Genomic DNA, 7,092 nt, shown 5'->3' with positions numbered 1-7,092 from the left:
TCCAAATGCAGGACTCAAACACAGAATTGAAACTCAAAAAACCTCAGCTTTATTGCTGGCAGAAAAACAAACATGGAGTGAGGATGGAACACTGAGACCAAGGACACACAGGCATAATTCTGAGGGTACGACGCGACACTGAGCATGGGAAAACACAGGGCTTATATACACAGGGTAGTAACGGGGGAATCGGCAACAGGAGGGAGACACAGCTGGGAGAGATCAGGGCTAACGAGACGGGGGAGCTAAGCTGCACACACTAACATAAGACAAAGACTTTCACAATAAAACAGGAAACATGAATTACAAAACAAGCATGCAGACTTTACACTGAGAGACAGACAGAATGACACATGGAATCTGAACTAAACTAAACGTGAGATATAACTGAGAACAAATCCTTAAGCACGGATAAACAGAAACAAGAAATAATCATCATCATCATCACTACGAGAAGAAAACAATCCATGAAGCAGAAATAAACCAAAACATAATAAACTCAAAATACTGGGTCCAACGGACCCAGAACCGTGACAGTTGGACTATTGCGAGACTAGGCATTCGGAAAATAGGAAGACAGGAAAAACTCAATAACTAAAAGATCAAAATGAAATCATAACCTAGTAATAAAAAGTAATATCCAATCTGAAACTACAATGTCAAGCATGTTTCATGTTTTTTTCCTATTTTCAACCCATATTGCTTTGAATTTCCTGTCCTTACACTTCACTTTTTCCTTTTATAACTTCCCCATTTTGTTTGCACATTCTCCAGATTTCCATTTCACCAATGCATGCAGTTATGTAGAGGCCAATGTAGGAACCAAAGATAAAGGACAAAGATGATAAGCAGTGTTGGGTAAGTTACTTTAAATTAGTAACTTAGTTACATTACTAGTTACTTCTATCAAAAGTAACTCAGTTACTTCAAGTTACTCGTTGCTTTCAGAGTAACTAGTTACTAGGGAAAGTAACTTTGGTTTTACTCAGAATTCTCTTGTTAATGTGTTGGTTCCGTAACTGGATACCCAGCAAGTTTGCCAGTCTTCTAGCTTGCTTACTTGCCACAAGTGCATTGTGCCACCTACCAATAGAAAGGAAAAAAATAATGTGCACATTTCCACAAGAGAAATCCCACGCCTGGACCGTCTTTGACCGCCGCATGATTCTAGCCTGTTTTTTACATCCAACACAAAAACTGCAGTCGAGGTGCTTTCGATTGTACTCAGAACTCGGAAATTCTGCCTTCTGAATAGGAAGATGTAGGTAACACCAGACTGCAGATGAGCTGCTTATAGGGCTGGACTGGAACAAAAAAAATCGTCCCGGGGAATATGACTAGAGACCGGCCCACCATTATAGGAAAAATCATAAAGCCTTTGAATGAAAACAAACGCTGTTGTGACAGTGATGTTCACTATTCTGATGGTATATATGTATATATGTAGCAATCTATCAATCGTTTGATGTAAGACTCAGATAATTATTTTTTTTAAAAGCTAGACATTTTAAATGAGAATAAGAAAGAAAAGTATTTCCTTGTGCCCCCCTTTCCCTGTTAATGCCCTACATGGACCCCTGGCAACACTTTGCTAGATCCGCCCCTGCACCGTTACCAGATGTCAGCTACATAGAAAAGGATCCTGGTGTTATTTGTCTCTCAGAAACAGTTCATAACTTCCCTTCAACTCATTCATGTCACCTAAAAGGTAAACCTGTTTCTCCATCACCTGTTCAGCTCTGATGATTCAGTAAGGACATCTCCTGGTTTCATCTTCATGTTTCCGTCTCACCAGATAACCAAACCATATCATGACCAGCAGCTTTACAGCTGTGGCTCCAGCAAGCATCAGCTGTACTAGAAATTAATATTAAATAAATTCTAACATCAGCTGATCAAGCTTAAATGTGCTGCTGTTGTTTAGCGCGGTTTCCTCTTTCTGGCGCAAAGTGGGCGATAAACAGACAAGAGAGAAAAGCCGATACGCTGATCACTGATCAGTTTTATGATTGAAGTAGAAACAGGAGAGGAGAGAATGAGAGAATAAGAGGCAGCTGTGCAGCGTAAACACAGAATAAATCCAGCTTTGTGTCTTTTTCATTGTAGCTGAAGTCCGGGACAAACTGTTCCTTTTCACCTCAATACGAAACACGTAATATTTTCTCTGAATACGAGACGATTCTGTTTTTTACGGGACGGTTGGCAACTCTAATAATTAACCTTATGAACAAAATAAAGTTCAACATCAGTAACATTATAGCACCCACCCAGCTGTATAGAAACTCTGTCATGCTAGCTAGCATGCAGTACGAAAAAGTCAGCACAACGAAAATAAACTCCAACTAAACTTGGTTTATATCTGACCCAGATGGACTGCAGGTCATAACTTCTTACCTGAAGTTCAGTTCACCTGATACTCTCGGACCAGCGCCCGCTTCGGGTCTCTCCTCTTGCCTCCCCTTTCTTTCATCCACCTGCTGGCCTCCACCACTTGCTAATGTTATTGAATCTGTGGAAGCTCCGCGATAGCCACCGCAAGGAGTAACGAATAACGAGCCTATCTAAATCCCAGTAACGAGTAACGCGTTCCTGATTTTGGCATAATAACTAGTTACCGTGCTCGTTACCACAATAATAACGTAGTTACTGTAACGCGTTACTTAATAAGGCGTTAGTCCCAACTCTGGTCCCTGACCACCGAGAATCCACACGTTAACTTTTATTGAGTGGGAAAAAGTTAGCGTTCATCCTCCAGCTTCACTGTTTATAATATGCTAACATAGCTGTGTCGCTAGTGATCACAAAGAACATCGTTATATACCAGCTAGCCAAACTTCAGTAACCCTACAAACGTCACTGTTGTTTAGTTTTCTGTCTTCATTTACAGTGGGGCAAAAAAGTATTTAGTCAGCCACCAATTGTGCAAGTTCCCCCACCTAAAATGATGACAGAGGTCAGTAATTTGCACCAGAGGTACACTTCAACTGTGAGAGACAGAATGTGAAAAAAAAAATCCATGAATCCACATGGTAGGATTTGTAAAGAATTTATTCGTAAATTAGGGTGGAAAATAAGTATTTGGTCAATAACAAAAATACAACTCAATACTTTGTAACATAACCTTTGTTGGCAATAACAGAGGTCAAATGTTTACTATAGGTCTTTACCAGGTTTGCACACACAGTAGCTGGTATTTTGGCCCATTCCTGCATGCAGATCTTCTCGAGAGCAGTGATGTTTTGGGGCTGTCGCCGAGCAACACGGACTTTCAACTCCCGCCACAGATTTTCTATGGGGTTGAGGTCTGGAGACTGGCTAGGCCACTCCAGGACTTTCAAATGCTTCTTACGGAGCCACTCCTTTGTTGCCCCATTGGCCCCATTCATTCTGTCCTTAACACGGATCAGTCGTCCTGTCCCCTTGGCAGAAAAACAGCCCCATAGCATGATGTTTCCACCCCCATGCTTCACAGTAGATATGGTGTTTTTGGGATGCAACTCAGTATTCTTCTTCCTCCAAACGCGACGAGTTGAGTTTATACCAAAAAGTTCTACTTTGGTTTCATCTGACCACATGACATTCTCCCAATCCTCTGCTGTATCATCCATGTGCTCTCTGGCAAACTTCAGACGGGCCTGGACATGCACTGGCTTCAGCAGCGGAACACGTCTGGCACTGCGGGATTTGATTCCCTGCCGTAGTAGTGTGTTACTGATGGTGACCTTTGTTACTTTGGTCCCAGCTCTCTGCAGGTCATTCACCAGGTCCCCCCGTGTGGTTCTGGGATCTTTGCTCACCGTTATCATGATCATTTTGACCCCACGGGATGAGATCTTGCGTGGAGCCCTAGATCGAGGGAGATTATCAGTGGTCTTGTATGTCTTCCATTTTCTGATGATTGCTCCCACAGTTGATTTTTTCACACCAAGCTGCTTGCCTATTGTAGATTCACTCGTCCCAGTCTGGTGCAGGTCTACAATACTTTTCCTGGTGTCCTTCGAAAGCTCTTTGGTCTTGGCCATGGCGGAGTTTGGAGTCTGACTGTTTGAGGCTGTGGACAGGTGTCTTTTATACAGATGATGAGTTCAAACAGGTGCCATTCATACAGGTAATGAGTGGGGGACAGAAAAGCTTCTTACAGAAGACGTTACAGGTCTGTGAGAGCCAGAGATTTTCCTTGTTTGAGGTGACCAAATACTTATTTTCCACCCTGATTTACGAATAAATTCTTTACAAATCCTACCATGTGAATTCATGGATTTTTTTTCACATTCTGTCTCTCACAGTTGAAGTGTACCTCTGGTGCAAATTACTGACCTCTGTCATCATTTTAAGTGGGGGAACTTGCACAATCGGTGGCTGACTAAATACTTTTTTGCCCCACTGAATGTCGGAAGTGATAGCTGTACATTTTAAAAGTTTCTGAAATCCCTCAGTCAGGACATGCTATATTGTATTTAGATGGAAGCTACCGTGCTAACTCCCTGCTAACTTCTAACTCCATTAAATGTCAAAATGTCATGAAAATTCCGTTTTCATGGATGCCTGGATGTTAAACTTAATTGTTACACCTGGTAGAACAGCCACACTGATCATTTTATAACAGATGAAAGGATTTAGACCAAGCCTATTCAAATGGCGGCCCGCGGGCCAAATGCGGCCCAGAAGCAACCTGCGAGTGGCCCTGCCTGTGGTCCTGGCAGAAACACAGAGAAAACGCAAAAAATTAATTCATTAATTAATTTTAAAAAATTAAAAATTCCTACAGCGTAGTGTAGACCGTGAATGCAACACTCCTAGTAGCCTAGCAATATTTAACCCACAATGCACCGTGATGTAAACATATTAAACAATCATCGTAATATATGATGCGACAACAGCATGTCTTTCTCACTCCAGAAGCGCAAAATTGACAATGAAAACTGTCGGTTTAACCCTGCCTGGACTGACAAATACTTATTCATTTTACCGAGTTTAATAATCTTACAACCGGAGTTGTACTACCATGGTGAGGGTCCTGTACAGCCCAAGATAGAGCTGCAGCATCTTCCCTTCGTGTTTGCTTCTTGGCGAAGAAGAAAAGGCCTTTCACAGATTCTGAAACAATGAAAGACTGCATGCTGGCCGTGGTGGATGCGGTGAAAAGTGAGTGTGACATCTGCTATTAAAAACGTACCCCTGTAGGACAGTTCAAATATTCGTAGAATTGAAGTTCTGGCATCAGACGAGTTTGAAATGCTGTTAGATGACCTGAAGAAAACTGATGTAATGTCTATAGCAGGAGATCACAGACAGAACTGATAATGCACAGTTGTGCGTATATGTCCGTTTTTTGGATGGGAAATTGCTCGGTTTACTACCGTTAGAGGGACACACAGCTGGCGAAATGATGTTTGAGAAGATTTAAGCTCTTTTTGAGGAAAATGGTCTGGATATGAAGCGTGTCTGTATACTTGTGACCGATGGGGCTCCATCCATGGCAGGAAAAGTGAGTGGTCAGCGAAATATTTATTTTAATTTGAAAGGAAATTATCAAAATGTTTTTTGTTATTATTATTATTATTATTATTTCAAATGTGCAAAAAATAGTTTAGTTATAGCTCCCTTTTTTTTAAATGGACCTTTTGGTGTGCATTTGTGAGAGGTCACCACCAGATTTACAGGGGAAAAGGAATAAAAAAAATACTTGTTTTTCAGTACAGTTGTGTGGGTTTGAAATTGATCATGATCTGCTGCTTACTGGCTGCAAAAAAAATATCTGGCCCAGATAAAGTCCTCGGTTTGAAAATCTGGCCCAACTAACTTCGTAGTTGAATAGGCATGATTTAGACAGTTTTTAACTCTCAGTTTTCCACAGTGATTGCTTGACTTATGGACCTGCAGCGGAGTTTGGGCCCAGACACGCAGTGTTGCCAACTCCTCAGTAAGGAAAATCGCTATTGGTTGTCCTAAAAGTCGCTAGAAGTCGCTAAATGACGTCATCGCCTAATTTGCATAATTGGTCATGCTAATCTAATTGTAACCTATGTTGTTGGAGAGCGAAATAACATCGTGGAAGAGACATAAAGTGAGTAAAAAATGTCCTAAATGCATTTAGAGTTTATTTAGAACTACAAATTAAATTTCTTTTAGCAATTGCTGTTTTTTTAATGTCACAATTCCAACCCTGCTCCTTTACCCGGGCTTGGACCGGCAAAAGTGACCCGAAATAGGCACTCTGGTGGAGTTACTTTGTGTGTGTGTGTGTTTATAAGTAGTTTTAAACCTTGTGGTCCACAAAACAGCATAAGAGTAAAAGAGTAAAAGAAGAACTGACTGCGTTACAGCACCCGCTGCTTGTTGAGAGTAAAAGCGATACGCACTTTCACGTCTTTTTTTAGCGACTTTTTTTTAGAAGAAAAGTCACTAAGGGGTCTGAAAACTCGCTAAATATAGCGACAAAGTCGCTAAGTTGGCAATACTGCAGACATGGCTAATGACGTCAGACTTAAAGACCGGATTAGAACAGGTTCTATAGACACAGAGACAACCATTCAAACTCACGTTCACACCAATGGGCAATTTAGATTTACCAATTAACCTAACCCCACTAACTGCTTGTCTTTGGACTATGGGAGAAAGGATGGAACTCAGGACCTTCATACTGTGAGGAAACTGTGCCACCGTCCATATACAATGTTTTAAATATTTACATTCAGAAAATAAAGTGTAGGAATGTTTAGCTGATTTAGAGTTTAGAAATGTGTTAACATAGAATGTAGAACTATTGTAGAGACACTGACCTTAATATAATAAAGGCCTCATTGTGTTGTGAACTTAGGAGTAGATTGTAGGAGACCCCTCCCCCACTTGAACTGTGAAAGTAAAACAGAGAGGAGTTAATGCTGAGTGGAAATTCCCCAGAGGATGTTTGGGTGGGGGTCTCAACATTTGTAACTGGATAACTGTGGTCTGGAAGGGAGATGGGTTTTATGACCTAGGGAGTCACCTACACCCACAGTGTTTTAACTGTCACGCACACTCACTCATGTGCACACACACATCCACACGCACACTCACTCATGTGCACACACATACACACAGGTATGCGTA

The sequence above is a fragment of the Rhamphochromis longiceps genome, linkage group LG18 (genome assembly GCF_057381845.1).
Source record: "Rhamphochromis longiceps isolate RC_006_pf linkage group LG18, R_longiceps_female_GT1.1, whole genome shotgun sequence".
Lineage (NCBI taxonomy): Eukaryota > Metazoa > Chordata > Actinopteri > Cichliformes > Cichlidae > Rhamphochromis > Rhamphochromis longiceps.
The sequence above is the reverse complement of the archived record's forward strand: the minus strand, read 5'-3'. Positions refer to the sequence as shown.